The sequence below is a fragment of the Crocuta crocuta genome, unplaced genomic scaffold, assembly GCF_008692635.1.
Source record: "Crocuta crocuta isolate KB4526 unplaced genomic scaffold, BGI_CrCroc_1.0 scaffold139, whole genome shotgun sequence".
NCBI lineage: Eukaryota > Metazoa > Chordata > Mammalia > Carnivora > Hyaenidae > Crocuta > Crocuta crocuta.
In genome coordinates this window covers 2,460,299-2,474,378 of record NW_027533258.1, presented here as the reverse complement: position 1 = coordinate 2,474,378, position 14,080 = coordinate 2,460,299, and the positions used below count along the sequence as shown (strand labels likewise).

At 37.0% G+C, this 14,080-nt stretch overlaps 1 protein-coding gene and 1 long non-coding RNA gene across 3 annotated transcripts in view; one reads left to right on the top strand and one right to left on the bottom strand.

Annotated features, from left to right (window-relative positions):
* Positions 1–14,080, top strand: part of AKAP10 (A-kinase anchoring protein 10) — a 72,762-nt gene that overhangs the window by 25,699 nt on the left and 32,983 nt on the right. The gene's annotated exons all lie outside the window — the stretch shown is intronic.
* LOC144217320 (uncharacterized) lies at positions 6,101–13,406 on the bottom strand. Its single transcript, XR_013330872.1, has 3 exons — positions 13,284–13,406; positions 6,686–6,793; positions 6,101–6,217 (listed from the first exon to the last, which is right to left on the bottom strand). It is a non-coding gene; the product is annotated as an uncharacterized LOC144217320 (long non-coding RNA).

Here is a 14,080-nt window from a genome sequence, read left to right as displayed (position 1 = left end):
AATTTTGTTTATAATGTTTTTTATTTATTTTTGAAAGAGTGTGAGCCGGGTAGGGACAGAGAAAGAGGAAGACCGAGGGTCTGAAGCAGGCTCTGTGCTGACAGCAGAGAGCCAAGTGCAGGGCTTGAACTCATGAACCATTAGATCATTACCTGAGCTGAAGTCGGATGCTCAATTGACTGAGCCACCCAAGTGCCCAGTGAATGCTATTTTAAAAACTTTTTCTTTCTAATTTTTTATTGCTAGTATATAGAGATATCATTGACTTTTATATGTTAACCTATTCTGTGACCTTATGAAACTCACTACTTCTGGTAATTTTTCTGTAGATGGCTTGGGATTTTCTACATAGACATTGATGTTGTTTGTGAATAGAACAGTTATTTCTTGCTTTCCAGTCTTTTTTTTTTCCCCTTGCCTTATTTAACTGGCTAGGACTTCCTGTATTGTATTGATTAGGAGTGGTGAGAATGAATATTCTTTTCTGATCTTGAAGGGAAAACATTTAGTCTTTCACCATTAAGAATGAGGTTAACCATGGGTTTTTTTATAAAGGCTCTTTATCAGGTTGATGGAAGTCTGCTTCTCTAAGTGGTTTCATGAAAGTTGTTTGAATCATGAACGATGTTGAATTTTGTCATGTTTTTTTCTGTGTTGTTTGATATGACCATGCAGTTTTCCTTTCTTTGTCTCTTACTGTGATGGATTATATTGATTGATTTTAAAAGTTTGAATAACCTTGCATTCCCAGGGAAGCCCCATTTGGTTGTGTGGTGTGTATTCTTCTATGTTGCTAGATGTGATTTTCTAAATTTTGTTAAACATCTTTGTATTTATGTTTATGATGGATTTGATCTGTAGTTTTCTTGTACTGCTTGTGTCTGATTTTAGTATCAAAGTAATGTTGGCCCAAAAAGAGTCGGGAAGCTTTCCCACCACTTCTCTTTTCTGGAAGAGATCATGTAGAATTGTGGGAGCTTTTTGTGTGTTTTTTCAGAATGTTTCACACTATGATTTCAGTTTCTTTAATAGATATGGGACTATTCAGGTTATCCATTTCCTTTTGAGGGAATGTTAGTACTTTGTGGCTCTCAAGGAATTGTTAATTTCATTAACTTGTTGGATTTATGGGCATGTAATTATCTAGCATTCCCTTACTGTCTTTTTTATCTCAAGTTTGTAGTAATACCCCTTTTTCACTTCTGATATGGTAATTGTGTCTTTTTTCTTTGCCAGTGTATCTAGGGGTTTAATCTGTCTTTTTAAAAGAACCAGCTTTTGGTTTAATTGATTTTTATCTGTTTTTCTCTTTTCAGTTTTATGGATTTTCTGCTATGTGTTATTTCTTTCCTCCTGCTTGCTTTAGATTTTACTTTTTTTCTTGTTTCTTAAGATAGAAACTTAAATTGTTTGAGACCTTTTTTTTTTTGAAAGGTGTTTTTTTTTTTTTAAGTAATCTCTACACCCAATGTGGGCTCAAACTTATAACCCTGATATTAGCAGTTGCATACTCTACAGACCGAGCCAGCCAGATGCCCAAAAGAGTTTTGTTTTTGTTTTTTTTTTAAGTTTATTTATTTATTCTGAGAAAGTGAGAGCTTGCTCACATGTGTGGGCATGCAAGCAGTAGGGGGCAGAGAGAGAGGGAGAAAGAGAGAGAATCCAAAAGAGGCTCTGCATTGTCAGTACAGAGCCCTACGCGGGGCTTGATCCCACAACCCTAGGATCATGACCTCGGTGGAAATCAAGAGTCAGACACTTAACGAACTGAGCCACCCAGGCACCCCAAGACCTTTCGTTTTTAAGATAAGCACGTAATGCTATAAATTTCCTTCTAATCACTGTTTTAGCTACATCCGACAAATTCTGAGACTTTGAATTAAGCAAAAATGAAACGTCTACTTTCCCTGGAGTCTTAATGTTTTGCTCACGGTTATTTAGAAATATGTTTTGTTTGGCTCGAACCCACGAACCGTGAGATCATGACCTGAGTGAAAGCCGAACACTTAACCGACTGAGCCACCCGGGCGCCCCTATTTAGAAATATGTTTTGATTTTCAGGTGTTTGAATTTTTTCTGTTATCTTTTTGTTATCGATTTCCCAGTTAATTATATTATGGTTAGAAAACATACTTTGAATGATTTCAATTCTTTTAAATTTGTTAAAAACTTTTTTTACTTTTTTAATGTTTATTTATCTTGTGAGACAGGGAGAGAGCGTGTGAGCAGGGGAGGGGCAGAGAAAGAGAGATACAGAATCTGAAGGAGGCTTCAGACCCTGAGCTATCAGCACAGAGCCCAACACACGAGGCTTGAATTCACAAGCCGTGAGATCATGACCTGAGCCACCCAGGTGCCCCTAAATTTGTTAAAAATTTTAAATAGCCTAGGATATTGTTTATCTTGGTGAACATTTCACATACCATGAAAAGAATATACTGCTGTTTGCTAGTTTTCTATAGATGTCAGTTAGATGGAGCTGGTTGATGATGGTGTTCAGATTTTCTGTGTCCTTGCCAGTACTTTTATGCTTTTTATATCTATTACTGAGAGAGGAGTGTTGAAGTCTCCAACCGTAGTTGTGGATTTTTCCAATTGTGCTTTGAGTTCTGTCGGTTTTTGCATGTGTTTTGAGGCTCTGTTGTTAGGTTTGTACCTATTTAGGATCATTGTATCTTCATGGTGAATCGATATTATTATATAATCTTCTCTTTATCTGTGGTAACTTCACTTGTTTTCAGGTCAGAATTATTCTCTGTCTGACTTATATAGCCACTGCAGTTCATGGTATATCTTTTTCTATCCCTTTACTTTTGACTTGCCTTTATCATTTTTAAAGTGAGTTTCTTTTGATAGCATGTGGTTGGGTCATTTTTTTTTTAATCCATTCTGATAAACTGTTTTTTTGTTGATAAATTTATTTCAGCATAAGTTGTAGTGTACACTGTTCTTTATATTAAGTGTAGTTAATTACTCCATGATTATTTACATTCTAATATGTAAATCACCAATACTTATTAGCTTAATTTATATGTAATTACGTTAAGTGTAATTATTCATGTGTTTGAATTTGTCTCCCATTTTATTTTTTTGTTTGTTCCCTCTGTTTCCCATCCTTGGATTTCCTATTCTCTTTCTTTTGGATTGTTTGATTTTTTTTAAGAATTTATCTATTTAGTTCTTGATTATATCTCTTTGTATAGGTTTTTGGTGGTTTCTCTAGGGATTATAGTATACATACCATCATACATCCACAGTCTACTTAAAATTAGCATTTTATCACATCAAGTGATAGGGGGGCCGTGTAGGCCCCCTTATCTCCCCACTCATGTGGTGTAGTGGTCATCTACTTTTGTTGAAAATCCCATCAGACAATGTTAGGTATTTGGCTTTCAACTGTTGGACACACTTAAAGAACTTAAAAGAAGAATTGTCTATTACATGTTAGCCCAATATTTGCCATATCTGTTGGTGTTCCTTCCTTCCTAAAGTTCAGTTATTATTTCTGTTATGTCACCAGCATCTCAAAGATCCCTCTAGCATTTCTTCTAGAGCAGGACTGCTATCAGAGAACTTTAATCTTCTCAATAATTTTCCATCTAAGTCTTTATTTTGAAGCATTTTTCGTTTGATAGAGAATTCGAGATTAATTGTTCTTTTCCCTTACATTTTAAAAGTTCTGTTTTGCTGCCTCTGGCCTCCATGATTTCTAGGAGAAATCTGCAGTCTTGGAATCATTATTACCTTATATTTAGCATCTTTTTTATAGCTGCTTTTGAGATTCTTTCCCTGTCTTTAATGTCCAGCAGTTTGGCTATAGTGTTTGTTCCCGTGTGAGGTTCACTGAGCTTTTTGATTTGCGAAATTTGGTTTTTGGCCATTTTTGGGAGGAAGTTTTCAGCCATTGTTCTTTCACTTTTTTTTTTTTTTTTTTTTTTTGTTTTTTTTTTTTTTTTTCCCTTTTTTTTTTTTTTTTTTGGCTTTTTTGTACTTCTTTCCCTTTCTTCTGAGATTTTAATGCCCCAGATGCATCTTTGTCATTGCCCTGCAGATCCTTGAGGCTCTAATGTACTTTGGTCTAATTTTTTTTTCCTGTTATACAGTTTGGAAATTTTCTATTCATATATCTGAATTCACTGATTCTTTACTCTGTCATTTCTATCATGCTGTGAGTCCAGTGAATTTTAACCTTGGGTTCTGTGTGTGTGTGTGTGTGTGTGTTTTCGTGTTCTAAAGCCTCCATTTGTTTCTCCTCCCCCTTCCCCCTCCCCCTCCTCTCTTTTGTTTCTCTACTAAGTTTGTCTTTCCATTTGTTTCAAGAGTATTTGACCTTACTTCTTGGAACATGGTTATTAAAAAGAAATCTTTGTTCTATAATTCCACCATCTGTATATCTGTATCATCTTACTTGTCTTTTCCCTTGTGAGATAATGGGATTTTTCTGGGTTTTTATATGGCAGTTAATTTTGGATTGTGTTATGGACAGTTTGACTTACATAATACTGGGTCATGTTTGGATCCTGTAAAGAATGTTGAATTTTTCCTTTAGCAAGAAAGTCACCTGGTTAGGTTTAACCAAGTTCCAATTAGCATTCTGTAGCCTGTGGTTCCAGAATCCATTTAGTTTTGGATTTTGTTTGTATATATGCCTGCTAGTTTCCAGTCTGGGACCTGACCAGTGGAAAGGTCATAGTTTAGTTCTCAGACCCATTGGTATGCTGTTAGAGTCAAGTCCACACATGCCCCGTTCACGTATGAGCCCAGGATTACACACACAACTTAACGTGCTCTTCATGAGCCTTCTTCTTTTCTGCCGTTTCTCTAACAGCTTCTGGTGCCTAGGGGACCCTGCCTTCCTGGTTGTTTGGCTAGAAAGTTGGGGCTTTACTTTCCACAACTGTGTCAGCCTCTGTGGCCAAGCAGCCAGAGGACAGTGGGTAAAAGAAAGAGGGATTCTCCTCTTCTTACTGGGACAGTTTCTCTGTCAAAGAGCTTTTGGAGCCTGCCTGGGTGCTGCTACCATTGCCTAGGCACCGAGACTGGAGTGAAAGAAAGCCCAGGAGACTTCCCTCACTCTCGCTATCCATATGAACCCCCGTCCTGCTCCTCAGACCAGAAATAGAGGGCTTCTCTGGAGCTTTTTCTTTGTGCGTCCATGTGCAGGTTCAGCTTTTGAGTCCAGCCCGGGAGGTACTGGGGAAACAGTGGGAAACGGCTCTGCTATGGTGGCACTTTGAGTTCTGGTTTCCCTTCTCAGTCTGCCTGCCTGCTACCGTTTCCCAGTCCTCAGGTACATTTGTCTAGTGTTTTAGTTGCATTCTGTGGGGTGGGTGGGCTGTATTTATTTCATCTTGACCCAGTCCTTAGGATATTTCAAAGCAAATTAAAGAATGAGTTTCCTCTATGGATTTTCTGTTTTCCCTTTAAGAAGCAAAGATATTAGGAAGATGGTGATCTAACACCTGCCTCTAAGGTTCCTGTTGTAATCATTTTCATTGTATTAAAACTTCTCGAGCCTCAGAAGGTGGCCATAAAGGAATTCATAATGGCCTACTGCTTTTGTTACTAAAGATTGATGATATTAAGAACTCAGAATTGCTGTCTAATTTCTTCTGAGTAACTTCTTTAGAATCTACTGGTGTTTTGTACTTCCATTGAAGTAGATACTAAGTTGGGTGCCTGGGTGGCTCAGTTGGTTAAGCGTTTGACTCTTGATATGTGCTCCAGTCATTGATCTCACAGTTTGTGGGTTCGAGCCCCAAGTTGGGCTCTGTGCTGACAGCGAACCTGCTTGAGATTCTCTCTACACCCACCCCCCGCCCTCCTGTCCTCATGCTCACTCGCTCGCTCTCAAAATAAATAAGCATCTTTTAAATATTTAAAACTTCTTAGTGAAATACTAAAGTGGGTAATGGAGTTTTGAACATCACTCAAATAATTGGAGGAAAGTTCTGTATTTCCAGTAATCTGTCCTCATGGGTTTCTAAAAGGTATGTTTTTTAAAAAGCAGATGTTTTAAGCATTTCTGTGTTCTTTGTTCTTTTCTTAAAAGACTGTTTTAGGTATTGAACCAAAGCATTTATCTTTGCTTAGCCAAGTATTTATTGAGTTAAAACGGTTTCATTTATTAAAATGTTTAAAATATGTTAATGTCCTTTTATACTTAAAACTGAGTTTTTCCTGATCCAAAAGAAGGGTGTAACTTCATTCCGTGTTTCTGAAATGAAATATAGTTAACATTTTATTTAAAGACATCAAAACTTCTTTCAGTTAGTTTTAATCCTCCCCACCCCCCCCCAAATAAATGTGCATCAGTGTCTATACAACATACAGCATTTGTCTGGGATTGGCAGCTATAATTTTTAGCTGTGGAAAAGCAAGAACTGAGAAACCACCCAGGTTCTGATTTTTAGGCTTTTTGACAGACATTTGCTTCAAAACTAGTGTCTTTGTTCTGACTAACAATTTGCTCATAGTGACAATACAGTAAATGTTCGTTGAGAGAGTGGAAGTAGCTTGGATGATGATGATGATTATTGTTACTATATCTGGTCAAAGGCAAAACAGTCCCCCCACATCTTCACAATTGATACCTTTCTTCAAGGCCCTGGTCATAGAGATGATTAATTAATCAATCAATGTAGAGGGGGAAAAAAAACAAGCACTTATCTTCCCCGAAACATACCTTTTTATAGCTCTCTGTATGAGACACAGTACTGATCGTGAGTCATCCCTGAACTTTTGTCCCAACTGTGGGACTCTCTCTTTTTTCCATGAATTCTTTTTTCTTTTTCTGTTGTGGTAAGAAAAGATACATGAACTCTACCCTCTTAACACATTTTTAAGTGTACGATACAGTATTGTTAACGACACATACAGTGGTGTATCGCAGATCTCTGGAAGTTACTCACCTTGGGTAACTGAAACTTGATACCTGTTACCAGCAACTCTTTCTCCCTCCTTCCAGCTCCTAAGAGCTACACTTCTATTTTCTGCTTCTCTGAGTTTGACTATATTAGATACCACATAGAAGTGGAATCTTGCAATATTTGTCATTCTGTGACTGGCTTATTTTATTTACCATTATGTCTTAAAGTTTCATTTATGTTGTTACATATGTTAGGATTTCCTTTTTTAATGTCTGAACAATATAACATTATATGTATATACCACATTTTATTTATACATTTATCCGTTTTTGGATCTTTGGTTGTTTCTGTATCTTGGCATTTGTGAGTCATACTGCAGTGAATTAGGAGTACAAATATCTCTTCAAGATCCTGATTTCAATTTTTTTTATATACACCCAGAAGTGGCATTGCTGGATCATATAAGAGTTCTATTTTTAATTTTCAATTTTTTGAGGATGTTCCATACTGTTTTCCATAGGAGTTACGCCATTTTACAGTCCCACCAACGGTGCATGTGGACTCCAATTCTCCAATTCCTCCACATCTCACCAACACTTGTTAATGTGTTCTTTGTTGTTTTGTTTTGTTTTGTTTTGTTTTGATTATGGTCATCCTAACGTTAACGTATGAGATGGTATCTCATTATGATTCTGTTCTGTTGATCTGTATGTCTTTATGCCAGTACCATATTGTTTTCGTTACTGTAGCTTTATAATATATTTTGAAATCAAGAAGTGTGATACTTTTGGCTTTGTTCTTTTTTCTCAAGTTTGTTTTAGTTATTCGGGTCCTTTGTGGTTCCTTATGAATTTAAGGAGTCTTTTTTCTATTTCTGAAAAAAAATATATCATTGAGGTGTTGATAGGAATTAAGTCTATTGATCACTTTTGGGTAATGACATCTTAACAATATTAAGGCTTTCATTGCATGAACGCAAACTGGTTTTCCATTTATTTGTGTCCTCTTTAAGTTCTTTCAGCAGTGGGTTACAGTTCTAAGTGTACAGATCTTTCACTTCCTTAGTTAAATTTATTCCTAAGTATTTTATTTTTTGTGATGCAATTCAAGTGGGATTGTTTGCTTAATTTCCTTTTTGGATAGGATAGTTTGTTGTTAGCATATAGAAATACAACTAATTTTTTTTTATTTTTTAAAATGTTTTTTATTTAATTTTGAGAGAGAGAGAGAGAGCATGCGCATACAAGCAGGAGAGGATCACAGAGAAAGAGGGACACACAGAATCTGATGCAGGCTCCAGGCCCTGAGCTGTCAGCACACAGACACAGACACAGAGCCTGATGCAGGGCTGCAACCCATAAACCATAAGATCATGATCTAAGCCGAAGTTGGCCGTTTAACCAACTGAGCCACCCAGGTGCCCTGAAATGCAACTAATTTTTGCATGTTGGTTTTTGTATCCTATAACTCTGAATTAATCTATCAGTTTTGTGTGTGTGGAGTCTTGAGGATTTTCCTTTTTCTTTTTTTTTTCTTTTTTTTTGCTAACTTTTGTGTCTCTCTTTTTTTTTTAAGTCTATTTTGAGAGAGAGAGAAAGAGCACAAGCAGAGGAAGGGGCAGAGAGAGGGAGATAGGGGATCCCAAATAGGCTCTGCATTATCAGTGCAGAGCCCAATGCAGAGCTTGGACTCATGAACTGTGAGATCATGACCTGAGCCAAAATCAAGAGTGAAATGCTTAACCCATTGAGCCATCCAGGCGCAGATTTAGTCATCTGCAAATAGAGGTATTTAACTTTATCATTCCAATTTGGAGGCCCCCCCCCTTTTTTTTCCTATCCCAATAGCTTGGCTAGATGTCCAATACTATGTTGAATAGAGGTGCTAAAAGTGGGCATCCTTGCTTTGTTCCTGATATTAGAGGAAAAGCGTTCAGGTTTCCACAATTGAATATGATATTAGCTGTTTATTTTTCATGTGAGGCCTTTATTATGTTGAGGTCATTTCCTTTTGTTCCTAGTGTGTTGGAACTTTTAGATCATTAAAAGTGTTGAATTTTGTCAGATGCTTCTTGTGCATCTATTGAGTAGATTGTATGACGTTTATCCTTCAGTTTGTTGAAGTGGTGTGTCTCTATCATTGATTTATCATTGGTCATTGCGTGGGGTGCTTTCAACATACTGTTGAATTCTGTTCAGTAGTATTTTGTTGAGGGTTTTTGCATTTATGTTCATCAGGGATATTCTTCTGTTGTTTTCTTATGGTGCCTTTGGTTTTGGTATTAGGGTACCTCATAAAATGAGTTTGGAAGTGTTCCTTCTTTATGTTTTCGGAAAGAGTTTGAAAAGGATTAGTGTTAGTTCTTCCTTAAATGTTTGGTAGAATTCACCAGTGAAGCTATGTTCTCCTGGGGTTTTCTTTGTTGGAAGGGTTTTGGTTACTGATTCAGTCTCCTTACAAATGATAGATGTGTTCACTTTCTGTTTTTTGGTGATTCAGTGTTAGTAGGTTGTATGTTTCTAAAAGTTTACCTTTTTCTTCTTGATTATTGGCATATATCTAGTTTGTTGATATATTGTTCATAATGTCTTATGATAACTTTTATCTCTGTGGCATTAATTGTAATACCTTTTTTATTTTATTTGAGTCATCTTTTTATTTTAGCCTGCTAAAAGTTGGTCAATTTTGTTGATCATTTTAAAAAACCAACTCTTTCATTGATTTTTCTATTGTTTATTCTGTATTTTATTTTTGCTCTGTTATTCTCTCCTTCCTTCTAACTTTGGGCTTACTTTGTTATTTCTAGTTTCTTTTCTAAAGATAGGTTCTTTGAGATCTTTATACTTTGTTAATGTCAGCATTTATAGCTGTAAACGTCCCTCTTGATACTGGTTTTACTGCTTCTCATTTTGGTATGTTGTGTTTTCATTTGTCCCAAGATTTTTTTTTAAAGTAGGCTACATGCCTAGTGTGAGGCTTGAACTCACCATCCCAAGATCAAGAGTTGCATGTTCTACTGACTAAGTCAGCCAGGTACCCCAGTGTCCAGATATTTTTTAAATTTCCTGATGTATTTTTTTAACTTATTAATTGTTCAAGAGTATATTGTTTAATTTTCACATATTTTTGAATTCTCCAGTTTTCTCTTTGCTTTTGATTTCTGGGTTTATTCCATTGCTGTTGGCAAAGATACTTGTTATGATTTCTGTCTTAAATTTAAAACCTGTTTTTGACTTAACATGCAATCTGTCGTAGAGAGTGATCTGAATGTGTTAAGAAGAATGTATATCCCTTCTGCTGCTGTAAGGTGGAATCTTCTGTATATGTCTCTTAGGTCCTTTTGGTCTGTGGTGGTGTTTGAGTCCTCTGTTTCCTTCCTGATTCTCTGTCTGGATATTCTGTATCCATTATTGAAAATGGGGTATTGATGTCTTCTATTATTGTATTGGTGCTTATTTCTTCCTTCACTTTTGTCAGTGGTTGATTTAATATTTAGATGCTCTGATGTTAGGTACATATGTATTTATAATTGTTAAGTCTTCTAGGTGGATTCACCCTTTTATCATTGTCTCTTGTGACAGTTGTTGACATAAAGGTTTTTTTTGTCTGATAAAGGTTAGTCCCCTTTCCCCGGCAATTTTTTGGTTACTATTTGCATGGAATATCTTTAACATCCCTTCAATTTGAGCCTATGTGTGTCCTTAAATCTCAAGTGAGTCTCTTGGGGTGCCTGGGTGGCTCAGTTGGTTAAGTGTCTGACTGTGGCCCAGGTCATGAGCTCACGAACTGTGAGTTCGAGCCTCTTGTTGGGCTCTGCTGACAGCTCAAAGCCTGGAGCCTGTTTCGGACTCTATCTCTGCTCATGCGCGCACGCTCTCTCTCTCTCTCTCTCAAAAATAAACATTAAAAAAATGAGTCTCTTGTAGACAGCATGTAATGGGATCTTGATTATTTAAATAAAAATACATTCAGCCTATGTCTTTTGGGGAGTTTAATCCATTTACATTTAAAGTAATTATTGATAGGGTAGAATTTACTGTTGCCATCTTGTCATTGTTTTTGTGAATGGCTTTTAAGTCTTTTTCCCTCTTTTCATCTCTTGTTGTCTTCCTTTGTGTTTCCTTGTTCTTATGTAGTGATACACTTAAGATTTCTTTCTCATTCTTTTGCATATCTTCTGTAGATGTTTTTATTGTGGTCACCACAGGACTTAAGATCTTATCGAAATCTATTTTAGGCTGATAACAACTTTAGTCACATACAAAAACTATGTTTTTTGCTTCTCCCTGGCCTGACCCTCACCCCAGCACTTTCTTAACTCAAGCCGTTTAAAATTTTTGTACATAAAGGTTTTTTTCTGTAAAAATAGGGATAATAATCTATCCTAAAAAAAATCTATTCTCAAAGTATGGTTTGCATACCCATAGAGAGTCCCTGAGAATTTTTTCAACAGGGTACATGTAGTCCCAACTGTTGGCACAATAATTCTGAGATGTTGTCTTTTTCACTATATTGACATTTGTAGTGATGGTGCAAAGGCAGTTGTGGAAAAACCCGCTGCCCTTGGGCCAAATTGTACTAATACTCATTTTGTGCTGCCATGTACTCCAGTAAAACTGTCAGTTTTACTTAAAGATGTCTTTGGGGAAGTAGGTAATTAACTTTATTAAATCTAAACTCTGGGAATATGTATTTTTTTAAGATATAAATGTTTTTATTTTATTTTCAAGTTTTTATTCAAAGTCCAGTCGTTAACTTACAGTGTAATACTAGTTTCAGGAGTGCGGTTCAGCACTTCTGTGCGACAACCAGTGCTCATCACAGCGTAGGTGTGCGGTTTTGTTTCTGTGAGCTCAATTAGCTGCTTTTTTTAATGGGATACCATTTTTACTCCAAAGAATGACTGTGGTTACAGACTTGAGTATTTGCCAGATATTTTCTTGGAAATGAATGAATCGAGCTTGACATTTCACGGAAAACAGCTGACCGTATTTGTTGCCTATGGTAAAGCTTAAGCTTTTCAAGTGAAAATTAGAATTTTGGAAAACTACGCTATGCTTTGACAGCTTTAAAGAGTGTTCTGATGTTTGGTGATATTAATGATGTGATTTCTTTTTTTTTTCCTTAATTTTTTTAATAGTTTATTTTTTAATTTTTGAGACAGAGAGAGACAGAGCATGAGCGGAGGAGGGGCAGATAGAGAGGGAAACACAAAATCTGAAACAGGCTCCAGGCTCTGAACTGCCAGCACAGAACCCGATGCGGGGCTCAAACCCACGAACAGCAAGATCATGACCTGAGCCGAAGTCGAATGCTTAACTGACTGAGCCACCCAGGCGCCCCGTGATTTTTTTTTTTTTACACGAGATGATGCAGGGTATCAACATTCGGAAGATCTACATAAGTCAGTGAACCAATATTTTCCAAAATACTCAAAAAAATATATGATGTTGGGGCACCTGGTGGCTCAGTCGGCTGAGTGTCCAACTCCATCTTAATTTAGCCTCAGATCATGATCTCACAGCTTGTGAGATTGAGCCCCACCTGTGAGCCTGCTTGGGATTCTCTCTCCCTCTCTCTCTAGCCTTCCCCCGCTGTCTCACACACTCTCAAAAATTATAAGCATTTAAAATTTTTAAAAAATATCTATGATGTAATAAAATCATGACTTAAAGATATACTAAAGGGAGATACACCATTGGATTTTAATATAACAGACAAGTTCACTGATAGGGTTTGCACTTCTACCATTCTAACTTACCTTTAAGAAACTACCACTTGTCACATTTTGGTGTCGTATCAAGAATTTATCCACAGTGATCTCAAACAGCTATTAAAATACTCCTTTTCCCATCTGTGCCTATCTGAGGTGAGATTTTCTTAATATAGGTAAAAGAAAACCATTCCTCTGTTCACAACACTTGTGACACCAAACATGTGGACTTTGCACATCAAGCACTTCTCCAGTTCTCTGTGGGCAGTAACTGGGAGTCCTGCCGTCTAATTCATTCTGGCCATAACTACGTGGAGTTAGCACAGACCTCACAGGTTAAGGGCGCAGTTCCACAGGATTGCTGCCCGCTTCAGATGCCAGTTGCAAGTGACAAGTACAGTTGTCATCTGTACTTCTGGCCAACAGCTGCAAATCTGCGATTTCCACAACTTCTCCTTGTGTTCAGTAATCTGTTATAATAGCTGACAGAACATTTTGCTTACATTTACTGTTTTATTTTAAAGTATATCATGGGGCATCTGAGTGGCTCAGTTGGTTAAGTGTCTGACCTTTGGTTTCAGCTCAGGTCATGATCTCACAGTTTGTGAGTTTGAGTCCCATGACAGGCTCCAGGCTGACAGCCTGTGTCTCTGAGGGGTTGGGGTGTGCCACCCTCCCAGCACATGGATGCATTCACCAACCTGAAAGCTCTGAATCACTTCATCTAGGGTTTTCGTGGTTCTACAATGTGGGCACGATTGATTAAATATTGACCGTTGGAGATTAACAGGATGACCCCCCAGCCCCTCTACCCTCCCTGGAGGTTGGGGAGTGGGGCTGAAAATTCCAGTTCTGTGACCACACAGTGTGTTTCTCTGGCAACCAGCCCCATTCTGCAAGTTTACCTCATTACCATAAACTTTCCTATAGTGGAAAGGGGCTTATTATGAATAGCAGACTACGTTCCTCTCACCCCTGCTGCTCAGGAAATCGCAGAGGTTGGTTTTAGAAGCTCTGTGCCAGGAATCAGAATGAAGAGTGTGTGGTGGTACCACCACATCAGAATATACTTGAGCCGACACAGAATAGACAGCAGATTGAGTGCCAAAGCAGATAACGAAAATCCAGCAGTTTGCTATCAGGACAGAAATATAAGATAGTGCCCTCTTCTCACTAATTTTTTCAGTTTGGAAAATCAGGGTTTTTTTTTTTCCCCATAAAAATATTGTGTATGTTAACTTTAACAGATTTAATATTGTTAATTTTAACTGAATAAATTTTTTTTTCTTATTTGTATTTCTAATACCTTAATACCTATAGATAAAACTCACATTAACAAAAGCTCTTTAGGTTCTTCAGTTTAACTTAAGGTTACAAAGAAGTCCTGAGACCAAAACGTTTGATATCTATTGTTTTAACCTTCTAGGGTTGTTGAAAGTCGAAGGAATGTATTCATAAACTTGAAATCATTTTCTAAAATATATGTTTTTTAATGTTT